The sequence below is a fragment of the Lutra lutra genome, chromosome 2 (genome assembly GCF_902655055.1).
Source record: "Lutra lutra chromosome 2, mLutLut1.2, whole genome shotgun sequence".
Lineage (NCBI taxonomy): Eukaryota > Metazoa > Chordata > Mammalia > Carnivora > Mustelidae > Lutra > Lutra lutra.
The window spans coordinates 45,950,673-45,974,058 of NC_062279.1; the positions used below are offsets into that span (position 1 = coordinate 45,950,673).

A 23,386-nucleotide genomic window follows, 5' to 3' on the forward strand; every position below is an offset into this window, starting at 1 on the left:
TCCCACGCTCCTAATCTGATCTGGTGCTTCCCCCGGCCTCGTACTCCTCCAGCCCCTAGGCTCCAACTCGCAGAGAAAACAAGGGCTAGCAGGGGCTGGCAGCCAGGGCCTCCTTCTGACCTACTGGATCTATTCCTTGGTTTTGTGGCTTTATCTCTGTCAGGCTTCTCAAGACAGCCATCTCCCCTTTCCAGCTTCCTAGCCCTTGAGCAGCAACTTCTCAGGACACTTCCCAGGTCTCCTTCCTAAAGGCCTGGCTGCTTCGCTGTGTCCTGGATTTCTTCCTGGCTTGGCTCCGTTCTCCCCCAGCTCTGAGCTCTGCTCCTGCTCAACCTCACTGACGGCTTCAGTCTGCAGACCGCTCAAAACCTTCTTTTTCCATCCCCAGCTTCTCTTCCGAGCTACAGCTACAGAGATCTCCATGCACTTACTGATACCTCCAGCTGCACACAGCACCTGCCCATGAAAAACAGTTCTAAAACCCACACTCCTGCCACAATCCTCACTCCCTTCTCCCTTAACCTGCCCCGCCCTGCAGTCGCAGTCTCAATTCCTCCAAGCTGCTTAAACCAGAAGCAAGGGAGTCAGGCCTGACCCCTTGTTCTCCTTCACCTTCCACGGCCAGTTTCTAGCAGATTCCACTATTTATTTATTTATTTTTCCTCCTCCCCTTTTTTTAAACCTCACTTCATCTAAAATCTGTTCCTTTTCTCATCTCTTGCCCAGACTAACAAGTTAGTCTCCTCCCTGTAGTGTCAACCCAGTGGCTCTCTAATCCTTCATCCAAGACTTCTAGACACAGGTTCTTCAGCAGAAGTGGACACTCACCCCGTCCCTGCTCAGGCCTATGATCCCGTTACTCTTGTGCTTGAACCTTCAGTGGCTCCCACTGCTCTTAGAGTAGGTGCTGAAGGCTTTACTCTGACTCCACACCACTTCACCACCTGTCACTCCTCTGATCTCATCGTCTGCTCTCCCTTTTCACTCCACACCAGCCATTCTGGCGTCCTGGCCTCTGAACATGCTGCTCCCTCTGCTTAGAAATCATCTGACTCACTTTCTCACTGCCCCCAGGTCTTCACTCAGTGTCACTTTCTCAGGGAGGCCTTTCCTGATCACCTGATCCATCTATCAAGTTGTCCTCTCCACCCACCTCTTTTATTTTTTCCCTTAGCTTTTACTTATTTATTAAATAGTTATATAGAGTTTATTATGTGCCAGGCCCTGCTTACTTACAAATATTAATTTATTCCTCTTAATAACCCACAAGGTAGGCACTATTTGTAAAACACTTTACAGGAGAGGCAGAGAGGCTAAGCGACTTGCCCAAGGTCATGCAGCTAACAGAAGATGATTATATACAAAAAAGCTAAGATTCCAGCCTGAGAACCCCACTCTCATCCTTGTCTCTAAATAGCGTGTGCACGTTTGTTTGCATTTCTCTTGCTCATGGGTCAAGTTCCACAACGGGCTGGATTTTTGTTGGCTTGATGGACTGCTGCATTCCCAGTACCAAAAAACCCCAGGAAAGTGCCTGTCAAAAAGTTGGCTGGGACCCATAAAAGGTTAAGAACTTACACACTAGAGTGATCTTTCCAAAACAACTGGGAATCCTGACACCTCCCCACCTCCCAAACTTTTTTTCTTCCTTCCTTCCTTCCTTTTTTTAAAGATTTTATTTATTTATTTGGAAGAGAGAGAGAGAAAGAGAGAGCACACATGAACAAGGGGAGGTGTAGAGGGAGAGGGACTAGCAGACGTGGGGCTCGATATCACAACTCTGAGATCATAACTTGGGCTGTAATCAAAAGTCAGATGCCTAACTGAGCCACCCAGGTGCTCCATTTTCTTCTCCACCTCTTTTCTCTCCCCCTCGGGAAGAAGTCCTAACTCCTTAGGATGGTAAAGGAGGGCTCTCTCAGTCTAGTCTTGTGCCTTTCAATAGGGTAGCCATTGCCATGTGTGGCTATTTAGAGTAATTAAGATGAAAAATGCGGTTCCTGAGCTGCAACGGCCACATTTCAAGTGCTCAAGAGGCACATGCAGCTTCTGCATTAGACAGCACTGATCTTGCCCCTGTCTTTCTAGTCCTATCCTGACAGACTAGACAGGTATGTACCCTCTGCTTTAGCCATACTAAACAAAAGCAGCGAGTCCCTGAAATGCCCCACATTCCTCTGCCTTTTATTTTTTATTTATTATTATTTTTTTAATTTATTTATTTGACAGACAGAGATTACAAGTAGGCAGAGAGGCAGGCAGAGAGAGAGGAGGAAGCAGGCTCCCTGCTGAGCAGAGAGCCGGATGTGGGGCTCGATCCCAGGACTCTGAGATCATGACCTGAGCCGAAGGCAGAGGCTTTAACCCACTGAGCCACCCAGGCGCCCCCCTCCGCCTTTTTAGAATGCCTCTCTCTTTCAGGTCTGTCTGTTGGTGTTCCCATGTATTCCCTGCGACACAAGTCAGGCCTGCTTCCTCTGTGAAGGCATCCCCAGTTCTCATATCCCCAGAGCATTTGCTCAACACATTAGTGGGCTACTGTAGTATACTTGAGGTTGACTTTCTCATTACATGGCAAGCCTCTCATTGGCAGTGGCAGCCTCTTATTCTTCTGTTTTCCCAGTGACCAGTGCCTGTCACACAAGTGTTGTCTGCTTCCTGGGTGGCAGGGAATGGGAGAAGTAAAGATGAACCAGGTATGGACCCAGCCCTGAAATAATTTACAATGCAGTAGAGGGGATAAAACACACACACATACACACACACAGATATTAGAGTAAAAAGTACTAATAATGCCTACTTGACAAAACAGGAAAAATCACTTTAATTCGTTCAGGTTTCAATATGGTAACCATATCATACCATGTACCCAAAACTTGGGACAAACAATATTTGTGATTTAAAAGTTTACACAAAAAAGAAAAAAAATGTCAATTCCTGAGCTGTTTAAATGAATTTTAATGTGTTTTTATAAAGCAGCTATCTTTTAGCATTTGAATATGGTGAGATTACTACATCACAACTTTTATGAGAATTCCAATGGTTCGAAATTTTAAATGTTAAAAATACACATAAAAATGTAAGATGAAAATGTACCCAACTCAGAATGAGTAAGTTTTTTCTACAATTGACATCAATGTCTCAATCCATAAATGCAAGAAAACAGACCATATGAGTTTAAGACTTCTGTGTGTTTTTAAGAAAATCCCTTCCCAAATACAAGACTTGGGAAAATTACTTGAAACACATAACAAGAGGTAAACATCCCTGACATATAAAATGTTCTTGTAAATAACTAAGAGAAACACTGAAATAGAAAAATGCACATGGATAATTAGAAATTAACCAAATAAGCAAATAACCTTCAACCGGTCGCTCCAGTTTCCAGCATCAAATCCTCTTCTGGATGTATCAAGAAAGTCTACCTTAAAAACCATGACATAGGATTCGAATCTGAACATTTTAAAAAATCAATAATTATGTGATAGCTGAACTAAGAACAAAAGAAAAGAACGTTATAGTAAACAGCTTAAAGTCAAGGTACTAGGGGGAAAAAAAGACCTTTAATGATTCAATGATGCGAACTTGGAGGGAATACGAAGGGCACGGAGGATTAACAAACCTGACTCCAGATTTCAAGGACTGTGCAGACTGGTTACAGAGAAAATTCTAATACCCATAAAATAATCAAGAAGATAACAGAAGGCAATGTGAAATTATCCGGACTCCTGCTGTGACAGTTCAGAGAAGAGCACAATGAAGGCTGGGGAACAGGAAAAGATTCTTGGGGGGTGCGAGGTACACTTTCAGTGGGAGAAGGGAAAAGAGAACATATTTCAAGGAAGTTGCACTGTTTAGAATGATCATAGCACACTTGGTAAACGTTACTTAATCTAGTGTTTGTCTTGGAACTTTTTTTAAGATACGTGAGGATTTTAACAAAAAGGATAAATAGATATTTTTGTAAGTGACACAATCTGTGTTTAAAGATAGAAGAAAATAGGGCAGCTTATAAACTGCTGAAGTAATTACTTTTATTTAGGACAAAAAGTATGACTGAGTATTACCCAGCAGTTAGCAATATGGTAATTTGATCTCAAAATGTAAACTCTAATTGTATTTGTGGCTAAGAATCTTGGCACCATAGTTTAGGAAGGCAAACTCTAATGTTACATAAAACTGCCATGTTTTTAAAAGGCCTAAACTGTGTTAGACCTACCACCAGCAAGATGCACAAACTCATGATTTCAGCTAGTGGGGAGGCCCTCCTTAGCTGAACATTCTCTAGTAGAGGGAAGTCCATAGGGTCATGGTTAAATGTGTCAGTTTCTCACTGTTAGTCCTAAAGAAAACAGTGAAAACAATATCAATCAATTGCAAAGTGAAAGGGCTCTTCTGGTGAAAAATGCAGCATACAATGAGACAGACATTAGCATATTCTCAAATCACAAGAAAACACAATCACAGACAAACCAGACTCTGGAAGAGCTAGACCTCTGAGTAAGAAAAGGTAAGATGACACGAAGAAAAGAATGATATAAATACCACAGGATTACAAGAGGACCTTGAATAATCAAAGGAGCCCACAAACACTTAGGCAGAGCTTTGTAAAAAAACAACTGTGGGGTGGGGGGAACCCGGATGGTTCAGTTGGTTAAGCGTCTGCCTTTGGTTCAAGTCATGATCCCAGGATCCCTGCTCAGCGGGGAGACTGCTTCTCCCTCTCCCTGCTGCTCCCCCTGCTTCTGTTCTCTGTCAAATAAATAAAACAAAATCTTAAAAAACAAGAAAAAGAACAGGGTTCTTTTTGTGAACCCTGTCAGGGTACCTGGTGGCTCAGTAGTTTGATTATCCAAGTCTTGGTTTGGGCTAAGGTCATGATCTAAAGGGTGGCAGGATACTGCAGTGGGCTTCATGTTTGGCGGGGTCTGCTGGAGATTCTCTTGCTCTGCCCCTCCCCTATTCACGAGCACATGTGTTTCTTTCCCTCTCTATCACTCATAAATAAATCTTAAAAAGAAAAAGAAACAAATGGCTTGGAAGAGTGAGTCCAGGATGTTGTGTCTCACTAGGTTGTGGGGAAAGACATCAAAATAACTAATTCATTCTTTGTTTCGAGAAGAATGCACCTAGTTGCATTTATGATCTACATTTTCTCCAATATTTATTTTAAAAAATTCTATTTTTCAATAACAAGTCCTAATTAAACCTCTTCCTACCTCTCACTATTCATTTGCAAAATTCTGGTCCCTATTTTAAATCACCTCTGCAATTTCTGAAATCTGGAATTTCCTCAAGTTCCTATTCCATATCCTAGCTTACTGACATCCTGTTACTACAACTTCTTTAGTTCAAATCTGGGATCACAATCTTTTGGCAGAAACTAAGACCACCTTCCAAATTTTCTAGGCCTAAGAGGGATATCACTGCTGACCAGGGTCACCTGGTTCTTAACCTTGAATCCTACTTATCTGTGTGTCTACATATTATATCATTCATTAGGTCCTGTCAAGTCTTTTTCAAACACACATCTGTATCAGTTAGTTCACACATCTAAAATCACCATAGCAGACATCACTACCTCAAGACAGACTTTAGGCAGATCATCTAGCTTTTGCCTTTACTCTGAAGGCCACACTTCAGAAACACTTGTGTAAAATGCTGCCTTCAAAATATCATCAGCTTAAGAAACTTCTGGAGCCTATGGGTCAACACCAACTTTCCTGTGTGGCATCTGAAATCTTAACATCCATCTAATGGTCCCATCTAATTTTATCAACTTCTCTCCTTAGCCCCAGATAACATCTCCCCTGCTGTAGTGAGGTGGGTCTCTTGTTGCCCACATATACTCTTCTAATTCTTGCCTCTGGCCTTTACTAATATTACTTCTCCCAGCATGTCCTACTGTCAATATTACACTTCTTTCAAAGCACTGGTCCAATATTTTTCTTTGACAAGATTTAACCTGTTTTACTTTCTAATGTTTTCCCACATTCTGAATCTTCTCTTTATTCAAGTGTAGTTTGTTTTATTTTATTTATTTTAGTAGGTTTTGTGCCCAGCATGGGGCTTAAACTGCTGACCCCGAGATCAAGAGTGACATGCTCTATTGACTGAGTCAGCCAGGTGCCCCAAGTGTAGTTTATTTTAAATAAACATGCTGAATAAATATGTACAGAATATAAATCCTTAGATCATCTTTTTTTTTCCTTCTTTCTAGACTATAGACACAGAAGTTGAGGTCAGGCCTTCCTATTATACCTGGAAGAATGTAAATCATAGATTACAATATGTAACAGACACAAGTGATCAATGTTAAGGTAAACAGTAAACCACTTATGTTCCCCATTCTAAAACTGTGCTAATGTGTCAAACTGAATAAACCTAACACAAAGACAAGATAACATCAAATACAAAATAACACAAAGAATATAATTCTTTTAAGCCTCCAAGGCTGGAAAAATTTCATTACACAAAGCAAGACAGGTTAAATGCTGTCCTGTGAAATCAAACTAGGGATCTCTAATTTAGAATTCTTTAGTAATTCCTAGTTTATCTTCTAGCATTGAAGTTCCAGAACTGTAAAGCACCTCTTTTCTTCCCTAATAGTGATAAATGCTCTCTGAAAATGCTCTGCACCAGTGCTCATCTAACTAGGGTCTGGGGACACGCGTAAGTTCTGGGACATATTCTACACAAAGAGAACTGTGTCCTTAAAAAGATGTCCACGCATTATTCAAGTTTGAGAAACTGCTCTATCACTTTATTGCCTGAATAGTTCCGTTCTTCCAAGGAGCAGTCTGAAGCATAAAACTTAGTAAAAGCAGAGCAAAGCAAAACCAAGGCTGAAAAGTACAATGTTAGGGACAAGGCAGCAGGCAAGAAGCAGTCAGTCGGTGCAGCATCCTCTCTCCGCGGCCAGGTCCTCCCCAGTGGGGGCCAGATCCGCCCACACTGCGTGTGAGAGAGGGAAAATCCAGCGTGGTCACTGGAGCAGGCGCGACAGCACCAGGCCAGTTTCTCTCGCCAGGGGCTGGGGGAGAGCACCTGCCAGCCGGGGTCACGGGGGCTGACCGCCCGGGCGGCGGGGGGCGGCGCGGACGCCGGGGTGACCGCCAGCAGGCGCAGGGAGGGCTCCCCGGACACGGGTGCGTACGCGGCCCTCGTCGCCCCGCCGGGCCCCACACTTCAACCGTCCCAGCTCTGCCGGCCGCTTCCCCGCCCTCCTCTCGTCCGCGCCTGTAAGGCCGCCTCACCTGCTCGGCAGCACCCCATTCGGCGTCCGGCGCTCCCGGCAGCGGGAAACTGTGAGCGGAGGGCATCCCGGCCACCGCAGCGCGGTGGTAGCAGCGGCGACACAGTACCGGCTTCCCAGAAGCTCCGCTCCTTTCCGGGAGCCGCGCCGCCGCCCCGGCGCCGGCCCGTGCGCGTCACCGCCGGCGCAGGGAGCGCGCACGCCGGGAGGGGGCGGGTGGAGCGCGGCTCTGGGGGCGGGGCCTGAGCCGGGATGAGTGGCTTGGAGTGCGGAGCGGTGGGTGAGTGCGGAAAGTGACAGTGGTATTACAGAAGTAACGGGGGGTGTGGCTTGGTTACCGCCATTCGCCGCTAGTCTGTCGCAATGTTTTGCGACTCTGCGGTTATCTTTCCTTGTGTCCCCAAGGATTATGGAAAATAATGCTCGAAAACCTAGGCATTTTCACTCAACTCTGGGCATTTTACAATTTTACCACTAGCTATCCGTGTTGGTTTTTTAAAGTTTTTATTTAAATTCTAGTTAACATGCAGTGTAGTATGTTTTAGGTGTACAATTTAGTGATTCAACCATTAAAATCCCAGAAGAGAACACAGCAGTAACGTCTTTGACATCAGTCATAGCAACTTGTTACTAGATATGTCTCCTGAGGCAAGGGAAACAAAAGCAAAAATGAACTATTTGGACTTCATCGAGATAAAAAGCTTCTTCACAGTGATGGAAACAATCAACAAAACTAACAGGCAACTTAGAGAATGAGAGAAGATATTTGCAAATGACATATCTGATAAAGGGTCAGTATCCGAAATATATGAAGAACTTATAAAGCTCGACAGCCTAAAAACGAATAATCCAGTTTTAAAAAGGCAGAAGAAATGAATAGACATTTTTTTCCGAAGAAGACATAGAGCTAGCTAACAGACACATGAAAAGATGCTCAACATTTCACTCATCATTTGGGAAATGTAAGTCAAAACTACAATGAGATACCACCTCACACCTGTCAGGATGACTAAAATCAACAGCACAAGAAACAACAGGTGTTGGCAAGGATGTGGGGAAACCTTCATGCCCTGTTGGTGGGAATGCAAAGTGGGGCAGCCACTCTGGAAAACAGTGTGGAGGTTTCTTAAAAACTTAAAAATAGAACTGTCCTGATCCAGCAATCACACTAGAAGGTATTTACCCAAAGAATAAAAAATATGAATTCCAGGGGATACACCCACCCCAATGTTTATAGGAACAATGTTTACAATAGCTAAACTATGGAAACAGCCAAATAAATGGATAAAGAAGATGTGGGGTGGGTGTGTGTGTGTGTGTACACACACACACACACACACACATATAATCATATATATAATGGAATATTACTCAACCATAAAAAAGGAATGAAATCTTGCCACTTGCACTGAGTTGGATGGAACTAGAGAGTATTATGGTAAGCAAAATAAGTAGCTAATCCTGTTTTACATGTGGGGAGGCTTAGGCTCAAACCATCCAGTGACTCTGTCAGGTCCACATAATTAGTAAGAGCTAGGATTTCATCCTTGCCAAAAGCATGCTCTGGAGGAGACAGACCGCCTCCACCCCCCCAATTACACATAATGGTTCTGAGAAGAAATAGTAGGGTGAACAACAGTTTCTGAGATTGACCTGATGACCTGGTACTTGGTTCAAGGACACACTCTCTCTCTAGCTTGACAAAAACCTGCCTTGAATTCACAGCGCTGGAAGAGACATTGAAAACCACAGCTTTCATCTCCTTTCCCTTTTTCTACAGGTGAATACATTGGTGTCCAAAGATAGGAAGTGACCCGCTAGCTTAGCCACTTAATTTTTTTTTCTAAATGAGAGCTATGAAAATTTTTACATCATTACTTCCATCAAGTTAAATAAACTTGGACAGAACTAATAGTTACATATTTCAAGCAGAATCCTTCTTGGTCCAGCACCAGCCTGGGTCATCTACTCATCCTCAGACTCTAATACTCTTCATGGAAGCAAGCTAGTAGTGACCAGGAAGCCTGGTAAATACTGTCTTGGGGCACCTGGGTGGCTCAGTCAGTTGAGCATCTGACTCTTGATTTCAGCTTAGGTCATGATCTCAGGTCTTGGGATTGAGCCCTGAGTCTGGCTCTGTGCTCAACAGGGAGTCTGCTTGGGATTCTCTCTCCCTCTACTTCTGCCCCTTCTCCTGCTTTCTCTCTTTCAAATAAATAAGTAAACCTTTAAAAAAAAGAAAACACATACTATCTTTTTTACTACTGCTTCACATTAAAATAATAAAGCCACAGAATGTTCAAGCCAGAGAGAATGAACAGACTTTCTGGTCTAAACTACCCCCTTTTGCTGTTGAGGAACACAGACCTAGAGACATAGAGTGACTCGCCCAGGATCCCTGCACACAGTGTGGGGAAGCTATACCAATGGTTCTGACTCCTGTGTCAGTGCCCTTTGGTGGCAATCTGTTTCTATTTTTTAAATTCCCAGTTTGGATAGCTTACACATTAAGCACCTCTATGATACTTAAGTCTAGTTTTTAGAAGCTGAAGTAGTTAACTACCAACATGTTGTGATTTAAAAGGGTCATTCTCCCTCAAAATGATGTGCCCTTCAAAGCCCTTACCATTTGAGATATTGGTTTGGATTATGGTGGTCTCTCTTAAGGAGGCCCCCACTAAAATGACAGACTAGTGTTACTAGTCCATCAGCATTTCTTATAATACATATATAGTAATTATCTGACCAAAGCTAGGAAAGAAAAGTATAAAGGAAGTATGAAAACATGTAATATGGTGTACTCATTTCCTAGAACTGCCCTAACAAATTACCCCAAACTGGGTGCTTAAAATGACAGCAATTTCTCCTTTCACATTTCGAGAGGCTGGAGGTCTGAAATCAAGGTATTGGCACGGACATACTCTCTCTGAAGACCCTAGGGGAGAATCTTTCCTTGCCTCTTCTTAGTTCCTAGCTCTCTTTGGCATTTCTCAGTTAGTAGATGCATCTTTCCAGTCTTCATCTCTGTTTTTGTGTGCTGTTCTCCTGTGTGTCTCTCCATGTTCAGATTTCCCTATTCTTATGAGGACACCAATCATAATGGATTTAGGGCCCAACATAATGCAATTTGATGTCTTCTTAATGTAATTATGTCTACAGAGACTCTATTTCCAAATAAGGTCAAATTCACAGGTTCACAGGTGGATGTAAACTTTTGGGGGACACTATTCAACCAGTACATGAGAGGACCATCCCAGTCTAAGCTGTCAGAGAGGACCTCTTTGAGAAAGTGACGTTTGAGGTCACGCCTGCCAGGTGAGCTAGAATTAAGTAGAAGAAGGATGAATTCTGGGCCTACATATGAGGAAGCAGTGCAGTGCAATAGAAACAATGAAGATGCTTTGAAGGGGGAAGGAACACAATGGTCAGAATGATTCATCAATTTATTCTCACTTGTTAACAAAAGAAATAAAAAACTAAGCTAACTGGAGATAACATTTACTGAGTACTTTATTTTAGGCATAGTTCTAGAGCATTAGAAAACATTGCAAATCGAATGACAATGAAAATACATCAACGTTGATGGAATGCAGCTGGAGTCGGAGCCTGGGAGAAATGTATAATTTGAAAAGCTTATTTTGACAATGAAAATAAATGTTTGAAATCATTATCTAAGTTTCCATCTTAAGAAGTTAAGATAAGAGGAGTGCCGGGGTGGCTCAGTTAGTTAAGTGTCTGATGCCTGGTTTCAGCTCAGATCATGATCTCAGGGTCATGGGATCAGTCCCTGCAAAGGGCTCCATGCTCAACGAGGAGTCTGCTTAAGATTCTTCCCCCCAATCCTGTCTGCTTCTCCCCCAGCTCATGAGCTCTCTCTCTCTCAAATAAATAAATAAAATCTTCAAAAAAGAGAGAAGTTAGAATAAGAAAAGCAAATTTTATCAACCTTTTAAGAAAGGAGTTATGCCAATCATATATAAACTCAGAGAAATAGAAGAGGAGGGGACAATTCCTAACTCATAATATAATATCAAAATGATCCTGATACCAAGAAACAAAAAGGAAAGAAAATTACACCTCAATATCCTTTAGGATATTGTGTTCCTTTAGCAACATAGATGCAAAAATTCTAATAAAATATTGGCCGATCAGATTCAGCAATATCTAGAAAGAGTAAGATAGCTTAACCAAGTGGAATTTCCTCAAGAAATGCAAGGCTGGTTCAACCCTTTAAAATCAGTCAATGTCATTCATTTCATAAACTGTGTAAAGGAGACAATTCATATGATTCACATGATCTCAGTCAATGTAGAAAAAACATTGGACAAAACTCAACAGTCATTCATGATTTAAGCCAAAAAGGTCTTATCTACTATAAAGGGAATTACCTTCCTCAGTTTGATACAAGATCTATAGAATTATACATCTACAGAACTATAGCTAATGTGGCTGCAAGAACAAAATATCTCACTACCTGTTTGGTATTTTAAAAGTATTAAGTAATAGTTTGAAAAAGAACGTGACATCTAGTCTGCAGAAGCCATCTTGCAACCATGAGGCAATAGTAATGTGAATAAGAAGGCAATACTAAATATGATGGAATAGAAACAAAGAGTTGCTTGGGTCCATCGTGGCATCAAGACACCACTGAACACTGCCAGCTACTGGGTCTACTTCTTTACTTCCCATAATGGGAGGAAAAATAAAGCCTTTATATAAATTAGTTTTGGCTGGATATTCCATTATTTGCTATCAGGTCTTTGGATTGGTTGATTGAAAACTAAAAGTTTCCTCAAGGGTCTTATTTCCCAGCTGCCTTTTTTTGTTGTTGTTGTTAGTGTAGGATTTATTTACATTTTATAGATGATACAGGTGGGCTCTCAGAGGCAGATCGGCTTCCACAATTTTCTAAGAGTGGGAGACAGGATAATTGAATATGAAGAATACCAAACTGGAAGGCAGACACTTGAGTCCTAGCCCCAGCTATGTTGCCCATCTATTGTGTAAGCTCAGAAAATTTAGTTTGCCTCACCATCAATATGTTATTTTAAAAAGGGAGAGGGGAGGTGGCTAGGCTGACCTCTAAGGTCCTTTTCAGTTCTCAAACCCGTAATTTCTAAGAGGCACTAGGGAAGACTGAAACAAGGTCCTCTTCTTCCTCCACCTTATGTAATCAAACATAAAAGATCTCTTTCCTTTTTTCATTGAACTCTGGATTGCTCTCAGTTTATGCCTATGGGAACCTTGATGAATGGCTCAGTATTTAACCATCAATCTTTCAAATGCAAACAGGATTTCTTTTAAATTATCTTCTTGAAAAAAAAAACCCCTCTAACAGGACAACTATTTGGCATCCTGCTGGTTTTGTTCTTCAAATGGTTCAACCCACCATCCCAGGGAGCCTAAGCTGGCTAAGCTGTCCCTCCTGGCAGTGTGGATGTGTGGCTTTGGATGTCACAGAAACAAAAGAATCAGGTGGCCCTTGGAAATGCTGAGTCAAAATGTTCTCTGGTCCTGTTTGTCTTCTACTGCATTCCTGCACAGACTAGTTTTGAGCAACTTGGCTAATAATCCTATATACTTGTACAGAATTTGTCTTCGAGGAGATCATAGCACTTGACAGACATGACCTCATTTATAAGCTCAGCATTCCTAAGGCAGGGAATGGGCCAAGAAAATTCTTAGTTTTATGGTGTTTTGTTCTAGAGGGAAAGTGCTTGTGATCCAGAAGGAGCAAGGGACTTGTTTAAAGCAACATCATAATTCGGGGTTTCCTTTAGCTTTGTCTCATCACAACAACATGATCAACTGTATGTAAAGGGATCATGTGGGATGTGGGTCATTACACACACACACCCCCACACACACACGCACGCATGTGGGGAATGGACTTGATTGCTGCTCAGGACCCACCCTTCTGTTTCTGGTAGGAGTACCTCAAATTTCTGAAAGAATATACCTGTCTCACACTTGGTCCATTTGGGTTCAAACATTGACCCTGGCCTGGTGGAGTAGAGTAATTTCATCCCCTGATCACTGTGACTGGCACGTGCATCATTCTACTCTGATCAATGTAAGCCACCTTCTTCAATATCAGCTTCATCTGCTGAAAGGATGAGATTTGGGTTTTCATAGGGTTTTTGTTCCATTTCACAAACCATTCAGACTTGGCCAGGAAGTAGCAGGTTTTTCTTTGGGCCCCTTGAATCTTGCCACTTCTGTGTTCCTTCCTTACTCCAGCTAACCTACCACTTTTCTTAGCATCCTTCATTCATTCCTTATCACCTTGAGGTTAGAGTTGAAATTCAGAGCCCATCCACTCTGGGAATCAGTGGGTGATTGGATGTTATTGGCAGGTTGGCCTTATGCCTACCTCCTGAGCATGACTCCCCAATGTCATGACTGAGTTCTCTCCAGCTTTTAAGCCTCAAGTCCGAAAACTTCTCTCCACAACCCCTGGTTCTAACATGATTAACTGCTTAATTGCTCCCAGTCTTCCTTATTTCTATGCCTCTGTGTCTTACACACACTTCCTAGGACTGGAATAATTTCCTCTTTCTTGATTGCCTAGAAAAAAATTTTGTTCATTTTTCAGCTTGCCCCTCTGCAGCTGTGTTATTACCAAGTTGTTCTTAACCTCGAAGCCAAGAAAGTCTCTCTCCTTTATTGCTCAGCACCATCATTTGGTATAACTGTTTTGGTCTTTGCTACTATCTTACTCCTCTGTGTATTCCTAGCCTGGAGCAAAAATGAGGTCAATTCAACAAATAACATTTTGTGTGTCTGTGATGCGTTCCTCCCATGCCCTGCAGAACTAAGGTTCTAGCTACCTTGCCTTCCACAGCAGAAATAGATTCCACCCATCTCCTGCTGCAATGGTCCTGCTTTTGCCTGATCTCCAAGTTCATCCCTGTCTCAGATCTACACGTTATTTTTTAGGGTAGCTGCCCAATAGTGTCTACTTGAACTGAAGTGGATATTTCATCTTATTCAAGTCAAACCAATACTTCTATCTGTCAGAGTCTCTGGAATTCATATTTTGTTATCCAACTTGCTCCTAGCTTGGAATCATTCTTATTTGCATACACGTCTTATTCCTCATGTCTTCTCCCACTAGACTGTAATCCCTTTGAAGACAGTATCATGTCTTCTACTTTATACCCTCCAGAGTGTTTAGTATAGTGCTAGGCAGATAGGAGGTGCTTAAAACACATTTGCTAAGTAATGAATGAATGAATGAATGAATGGGAGAATGAATGAATGATATTATTTTCCTTATACACAGAGTTTGGCAAAACAGGTCACTTCTCTGCTTACCACCCTTCAAAGTCCCTGAAGTGAGGGGACAGAAAAGGGAGAGAAAGCATTGGGTGACCTAGAGATAAGCTGGATATCTTTTCTCACAACATTTGGATCCTACTCGCCTTGTGTGCCTAGCAGAGAATCCATTAGAGTTTTTGGACTTGGGTAGAAAATGTTCCACTTGATTGATGCAGATTGAACCCTATTTTTACATTGTCTCATCATTTCAGCTGGAATTGGGGCCGAATTTACAGCATCTTTCTCTGTGAAGCCTTCTCTGCCCTCCAGCAGGGTCACCCTTCGACCCTGAACTTTTTGCTCATCCCCAATTTCCTCTCTCTCTGTCGCCCATATCACTATCTGAAATACCATCCATTTTCTTATTTTGTCAGTTTACGGTTTGTCTCCCTATATCAGACGGGAGGCAGAAACCATACATGTTATGCCAAAGGAAAATCTTAATATGAAGAACTGCTACCTAATAGAACATGCTTAACTACTAAAAGAGAGTTAAAAGAGAGAGAGAGAGAGAGATTTCATAGAATGGTCCAGAAGAAGCAAATGCAGCAAAACATCTACTACCTCTAGGCTTTGGGCGGTGGAAGAGTGGACGGGAAGGAAGTGAGGACCGGGGGAGTGTCCCTGACCCCCATGTGTCCCCATCCCAAGGCTGGGGCTTAGCACTCTCCCAGGAGAGTTTGTCACTCAGGACAAAGTGAAAGTGCAGGAATTTCAAAATTCATGAATTATCAAGAATTTTATGTCAGTGATGGCAGAATATGAAAGCAAGCACAGGGGTTTTCCGATGCGGGTCCATGGGCCTGACTCCATTAAGTCTGTGTAGCTCTGTGGCCACTTGCAGGAATCCGTAGCCTGTTGGTGGCAAAGAAACTGCCAGAAGGTGCCGTCTGGCCCTGCTCTGGCCCGAGAGTGTGCGCTGGCCCGGGCTGCCCCACTGCAAGGAAATTGCTGGAGGAGTGGGGGAGTGGGGAGGAGTGGGGGCCCGAGGACAGAGCCAGAGCCTTGACAGTTGGCCCACTTCCAGTGTTCTAGAAACCACAGCTTTATGTACTTTCCCATTTTGTTGTTACAAAGATCTATCTTTCAAGTTAGGGCGATCAAGCATGCTGTTTACTCGTGTGGTATCTGGATTTGTAATCTTCCGCATCTCTGAATAGGTGCGCGAACTCTGCCCGTCCTACAGATGCTTGTGTCCCTTCTGGAAGAGCAAACACAGAAGGAATCGTCTCCTAAAAAAAGTGGCATGAAATAGGATGGAGGACACAAAGGGAGCAATCAAAGTGAGGAACAGGAAAGACTTTTATTCCCCTTTTTTAAAATTGTGGTAAAATACCTACAAGGTAAGATTTACCACCTTAACCATTTTTTAGTGTACAGTTCAGTAGTGTTAAACATCTTCACATTGTTGTGTAACCAATAGCCAGAACATTTTTGTTTTGCAAAACTGAAACTCTATACCCATTAAGTAACAACTGCCTAGTCCCACCTTCCCCAACCCTTGGCAACCACCACCTTACTTCCTGTTTCTGTGAATTTGACTACACTAGATACTTCACTTAAGGGGAGTCTCCTGGTTTTTTCTTTGGCAGGTGGTCTATTTCACTAAGCATAAAGTCCTCAGAGTTTATCCACGTTGTAGCCTGTGTCAAAATGTCCTTCCTTTCTCAGGCTGAGTAATATCCTTTGTATGGATGGACCATATTTTGTTTATCCACTCATCTGCTGATGGACACTTGGGATGGTACCATGTTTTAGCTATTGTGAATAATTCTGCTACAAACACAAGTGTACAGACACCGCTTTGAGACTGCTTTCAGTTCTTTTAGATATATACTCAGAAGTGGGATTGCTAGATCATACAGTAATTCTATTGTTAATTTTTTGAGGACCCTCCCTACTATTTTCCATAAGGGCTGCACCAGCTTACATTCCCACCAACAGTGCACAAGTGTCCCATTTTCTCCTCATCCTTACCAACACTTGTCGTGTTCATTTGACTTAAAAGCAACTTCAGGCTTGATAGGAGAAGGTAAGTCCAAAGAGAAGAAGAGACCTCTATGAATGCCTTTCCTAACCACACCCTACCCTACATATCCACGTTATGCAATTAACGTTCATCGCTAACAAGTCTCTCTTTCACTTTTGTTGTGAGCTCTGCGCTTGTTCAGTCATCTAAGTGGTCTTCCGACCTGTGCCATCAGAAAAGCATCTTTATAGTCATGGTCAGAGCTGTGCTTACTTAGGATCCATCTCGCTTGGCCAGAGCCCAGAACAGCTCCCAATGCCCCAGCCTTTAGAAGGCACTTTAGAAATGAACAGCCCTGACTTTCCTCGTTCAGCCCAGTGTAGGTGGCCTGCCAGATACAGACGATGGCATAAAATGATGGGTAATGCAGCATCTGCTTTCACAGTTAACATCTCAGCCACCCGGGAGACAGGTAGAGACAGGTGGTGTCCCTCGGAGCTGCGCCTGGTATAGTGAAAGTTTCCCAAATACACAGAACTGAGGGGTCAGGTCAGGCTCAGATGACTCCTTTGGGAAGGACATGTGTGTACAGCTGGATTCCTGCTCCCCTGCTGGGAAAGAGCCTGTCCTCCTGAACTGCCAGGTTGTTGTTTGCTGCATTTTTTTTTTTAAAGATTTTTATTTATTTATTTGAGAGAGAGATGAAGAGAGTACCAGCAGGGGGAGGGGAAGAGGCAGAGGGAGAAGCAGACTCAGCTTAGCTGGGAGCCCGATGTGGGACTCGATCCCAGGACCCTGGGATCGTGACCTGAGCCGAAGGCAGACGCTTAACCCACTGAGCCACTCAGGTGCCCCCGTTTATTGTATTTTTAAACAGTAGATCCAGACCTTACTTCCTCCTTGAGGAGCCTGCTGTCATTCTTGTTCTGCATCGGGACTTAGGTCCAGTGGCATACATTTCGTCCTGTCCCATCCTTTAATATAATGATTATAGCTGGAAAGATAATTTGAGAAGGTTAATAAACATATATATTTACTGTGCCCTAGCGTAACACCTTGCTTCATTTTTTTGACATATCTCCTTCCAAGTGTATCGATCATTTTACATTTTTGCAATATTGGCATACCTCAGTCCACAAGGGCCATGAGTATTATCTACTTTGGATCCACTTAATTGCTTAGCTCTTGGTACAATCCCTGATATATAGCCTGGGGCCAATAAGAGGTTACTGAATGAATACTATTTCATAATATGCTCCTTCCATTTAGTGTCATAAGAATGTTCCCCTGTATTTCCATAGCATGACTAATGGCAATCTTTAATGCTTCCTCAATAGCATGGGATAGTAATTCATAAAAGCTTTCCTTATGTTGGAATTTTGATGTTTCCTCACTTGTCAATGTTTTTACTCTTATAGATAATCTTATCATAAAAATTTTTTTAAAGATTTTATTTATTTATTTGACAGAGAGAGATCACAAGTAGGCAGAGAGGCAGGCAGAGAGAGAGGGGGGAAGCAGGTTCCCTGCTGAGCAGAGGCCTCGATCCCAGGACCTTGAAATCATGACCTGAGCCGAAGGCAGAGGCTTAACCCACTGAGCCACCCAGGCACCCCTTATCATAAAATTTTTAATGCACATTTTATTTAGCTTTTTTGGAATCAGTTTCAAATAAAAAAATGCCCCAAAATGGAATTACTGTGTGTTTAGGAGCTTTGGACAACTTTATGGTTCAATAAAGATATCCTTTTTTAAAAGAATTTATTTATTTATTTGACAGAGAGACAGACAACAAGAGCAGGAACACAACCAGGGGCAGTGGGAGAAGGAGAAGCAGGCTTCCTGCTGAGCAGGGAGGCTGAAGTGAGGCTCGATCCCGGGACCCTGGGATCATGACCTGAGCTGAAGACAGACGCTTAACCGACTGAGCCACCCAGGCGCCCCTCAATAAAGACTTCTTAAGCAGCCAGTGCTTCTGGGAGAGACAATCCATTATGCCTGCTCTCCAGTATATATTCACGTATCTATTTCTTGAGTGTGTCCAAGTCAATGATGAGGGGCACAGAAGCTATCCCCAAGAACTCCCTAACTCAAAACTCTTTGAAGAGTCTGAAAACGTTTGTTGGAGGCCCACTAGGTGCAGCTGAGTAGATATTTTGGTTTCTGAATAACAGAATAGGTTATTAACAGAAATGAAGCCTTTCCCCCAGGTCCTGAAATAAAATCCCAAAACCCTGGCCCGTATCAGAGCACAGTCTCTGAGAGACAGCTGGCTTCAGGAGGTTCTTGCTTTGATGCTGAATGAGACTCTGAGATCTCAAATCCCAAGGAGACCTGTGTTAGCTTGTACATCTCCTCTAACAAGTTACCACAAATGTAGCGCCTGACAACAGTGCAAACTACCTTCCAGCTTCACAGAAGTCTGGAAGGCTGTCTGACATGGTCTCCCAGGGCTAAGAGCGAGATGTCTACAGGGCTGCAATCTTTTCTGGAGGAGGCTCTAGGGAAGGATCCACGTCCTTGCCTTCTCCAGGTTCTAGAGGCCACCCACACTCTTTGGTTCATAGTGGCCCTCTTTATCTGCCTTCAAAGCTTGTGTGTCAAATCTCTCAAACTTACCTCATGTGGTTCTTTCTCTCTCTCTCTCTGACGGTAGCCTAGAAAGGTTTTCTGCTTTTAAAGGGCTGATGGGATTAGACTGGGCCCACCTTGGTAATCCGAGATAATCTCCCCATCTCAAGGTCCTTAACCTTAATTACATATGCAAAGTCTCCTTAGCCACGCAAAGTAATGTATTCATATGTCCTGGGAATGAAGATGATGAACATTTTTGGAGGGAGGGTTATTCTGTCTACCAGAAGACCTCAAATGGAAATATATTTTTTAAATTTAAGTATATGTATTCACAGAACATATCACATTATTCATGAATGATTACATTGGGTGAATCAGGACAAAAGTCAGAATGAGTGCGGAGAACTCTTCCTCACCCAGGTGTAGTCAAGAAAATCCTCTAGAATGCCGTGTAGATTCTTCCAGCATCTCTTACACCGAGGCCAAATCCACGGCTCTGGACCATTGAAACCTCCAGTCTCCCCACCGGTCCAGGTCCAGGCTCCGCGCAACTGTCTATCCTATGGAAGGTGGGGACAGAGCTGGAATGTGCCATCCAGGCAAAGAGAGAGGACGGGAGAATTGGAGGGAGGACCCAAAGGTAGCCAGGACCTCGAGAGAGAGCTGAGGAGTCTTCTGTTTGTTAGGTTCTGTTTCGGGGGGTTCCTTTTGCAAGAACAGCAAAAAAGACCTTGGTGGTCTTCATCGCTTAGCCTTCTGGTGCTGCTGATTTTTTTCCACCTGAATCTCGTGTTTAGGAAAATTCCCTTAGAGAGGCTTCCTGGTGAATGACCCTGAGTGTGTGTGGGGGGGGGGGCGGGGGGGTGTTTGGAACAGCAAGGAGAGATTAACTGAGTCCTGTTTTTTTCACCTGTCACATCAATGGAAGTACAAAGGAGAGTATAGAAGGGCATTCAAATTTCTTTCTGGAAAGCCAAGAAGGTGAAGGTGTGGGCTGAGAGAGTCCACTGAGTTCAAGGATATAGATCAGATGACAACGTGGGCAGCTGGTGAATTTCTTTGGCGATGCTATGATGGGCTCTAAGGCCTGAGATTCAAGACTCAGCCAAAACAACGGACTGAGCCTTAGCTCCTTGCCTGTGAAAGCAATATGGGCGCCAGATCTTCTCTCAAAGCCCTGCAACGAGGTTGCAGACTCACCACTAGATGGCAGTCGAGCCGCTGCTCTTCCTGTGCAGCAAGGAGGCCAGAAACTTGTGTTCGGAAGCCTCTGTGGAGCCGGGCTCATCACGGGACTGGACAGGATCGCTCACCGAGTTCTACTTAGTAAGAAAAAGCCACTCCTGTCCACACGAGGCAGTTTTTGCTTCATTCTCTGGATCCAATCATAGGGAAAGAGCACAAGCAGGATGAGTGGCAGGCAGAGGGAGAAGGAGTAGCAGGCTCCCCGAGGAGCAGGGAGCCCAATGCAAGGCTCGATCCCAGGACTCTAGGATCATGATCTGAGCCAAAGGCAGTCACTTAACCAACTGAGTCACCCAGGCTCCCCAGAACTCACTCATCTTAATAGACTAATCAGCTATTACTGAAATGCCAAGTTTTGTGGAGGATTCACAAGATTGTATCTCCTGCCTTAAATTTGTAGCAGACTGATTGGACCAGACAAGATTAATCATGGCACAGTTGAGAGTAAGCACAGGGGCACCTGGGTGGCTCAGTTGGTGAAGCATCTGACTCTTGATCTCAGCTCAGGTTTTGATCTCAGGGTTGGGAGTTCAAGCCCCGTGTTGGGCTCCTCATTGGGCATGGCACCTACCTTTAAAAAAAAAAAAAAAAAAAAAAGAGTGAGCACAGAGCCAATATATAAAAAATGGTTAACAATTCATGGTACAGACTTTATAATTAAGTTTATAGTTCCCCCAACAGGCTCAGCTTTTCAAAGTCTGACCTTCACAGTGTTAGTTTACATTCGTATTGTTGGTAGTAGGCTGGACATTTTGATGAGAAAGGAGGACTAATTTTACAGCAGGGACATTGTGTCTACAAGGCCAGGCTGGATCCAACAAACAGCAGGAGAGCATCAAGCTTCTACCGATGGGACGGAGATGCCGTAGACAGAAAAAAGGAATTAAAAAAAAAAAAAAAAAAAAGGAAGTGAGAGGATATTGAAGACAACATTTAGCCAACGCACCATTTGGCTGATGATTTCTTCCTCTTCCTTCGTGTGAATAAAGTCACAGAATTTAAATCTGGAAACTACTTTAAAAGTGTTCTAGTTTCATCTCATACCCAAAATAGAAGCCTTTACATAATATCTCTGGCTAGAGGCATTCAAATCATTGCTTAAACACGACTAGGGGCAGGGAATTCACCACCTCAGAAGAAAGCGCTGTCTTCATTCGACAGTTCTAATTGTAATTATTAGATCAAAACTTCTCCCTCATCAGTACACCTTGGTGCTGATTCGGCTCTGGGACCCCTTAAATTAAGTCTCCTCCCTCTTCCAGAGGTCATTTCTTCAGATTGAAAAGAGCTGCTGTCAATCACATCTTTCTCAGCTTTTTCTCCCCCAGCTTCCCTTCTGCTTTCCGACTTTTTCAGAGGACTGTTGGCTCTCCTAGGCCATGCACTACCTGGTGCAGAGCGAGGGAACCACTACCGGGCGGCCATCTTGCTCCTGGGCCTCCCGGTTATGCCACGGCGCGCCGCTAGATGGCGAGATGGCCAACGCCCCACTCTGGTGCTCTAGGACTGCTCTAAAGATTGCCCTGTGCCCCTAACAAGTCGTCACTGCCAAACCCATCTTGCATCACACCTGCTTTCCTCAGTGACCACCAGAAGTCCAAATCCCAGCCTCTGCACCGATCCAGTATCAATCACCCTCTCATCCCCATCGTGCTCTGCATGCACCAAACATGGACATCACCTGTTCCCCGGTCCAGTGCCGGGGCCCTCCTCCTCTTGGTGACAACATTGCAGCTTGCCTTTGAAGAACCATTTCCTTACTTGCCAATATGTGGTTCTGGTGAGTGCTGTGCACCATTAAGCGGGCAGGGAATGTGGGCCTGGCCAATCAGAGACGCCTCCCCACTAGCCCCAGCAGATGGCTGGGGTTGGGATTTCACTGGTGTGCTAAGGGGAGAGGCAGTGGCTGAAGACCATGTCTACCTGTAGGGCAGCCATTCACTGCTCTGCGGGGAGAAGCTGCCTGAGAATGTAGCCAATGCAGAGGAAGCACCCTGAGCCCACGTTTGGGGTCCCTGAGGCATCGGCGACTAAAGCCAGCATTCCCACAGGACTTCGGGTAGGTGAGTAATTAACTTCTTTTTTCTTCTGCTTAATTATATTTGAGTTGGATCTCTGACACTTGAAACTGCAAAGTCGTAATATAATTCCTAACCTGACTCACCCTCCCATCCCTCTACTCCGGGAGGCCATTTCACTGTGCCCTCTTGAAGACGGGTGGAGAGCTTGCCTGGTTCCCCTGTATATTCTCACCTCTTCGCTGAATGCACCAGTCACCTCCGTTCAGTAGGTGAGATCTGCCCCCCGCCCCCTTTCAGGACACTTCTTCCCCTGCAGCACTCTCAGAAGACGGGTGGATTTTGTTCCCTGCACCTTCAGGTAGGTACCTCAGGGCCAGGGAGTGGGTAGGAGCTCTTCTTGCTCTCTCTATAGCACTGTTTAAAAACCACTTCTTTTCCTTCTACTCCAAACTCTCCAGCTTCGTTCAAGCCCAGGGTCCACTTACTGCTCACTGATGATTCATCTCTTGTCTCATTGACCTTCCCTCTGGCCCTCTCCCAGCCATTCCCAGCAACTTCATCAGCCACAGGAATGACTCCTCCAATATGTGGGTCTTCATCACCTTGGCCCACCTTAGACCTTTTTACCACCATAACCACAACACGTCCAAAATCTCAAATTCACATCCCACTTCCTATCATCTTTCATCCTTACAGCTCACCCAACTAGCAGACCCCGGTACAAAATTCTTTGACCTTAAGGTTGCCATTTCCCAAGACCCCCATATTCTGGATCCTACTGTCCATCATGATAATCACTCCCCTGAAAAAAAATCCTAAATTCCTTGTCTGTCTTTCCTTCGAGCACACTCACCATGTTGTATTTTTTAATTAATGACTTACTTCTGGGAGATGTTTCCCAGAATCCCTTTTGCTAAATGGTTCAGGGTTAGAGTTGGTCAAAAGTGAGGTTGTGCAAGATTTGGGAGGCAAAGTCAGACAGCAGCCACCATGCACTGAAGC

General features: G+C 43.8%; 1 protein-coding gene across 2 annotated transcripts in view; it reads right to left on the reverse strand.

Annotated features, from left to right (window-relative positions):
- Positions 1-7,429, reverse strand: part of ENTPD4 (ectonucleoside triphosphate diphosphohydrolase 4) — a 36,965-nt gene extending 29,536 nt beyond the window's left edge. For both annotated transcript variants that reach the window (XM_047717363.1, XM_047717362.1), the window contains exon 1: positions 7,257-7,429. The gene's annotated coding sequence lies outside the window, so the exon portion shown is untranslated. The remainder of the gene's footprint in view (positions 1-7,256) is intronic.
- Between the last annotated feature and the right edge of the window lie 15,957 nt (positions 7,430-23,386).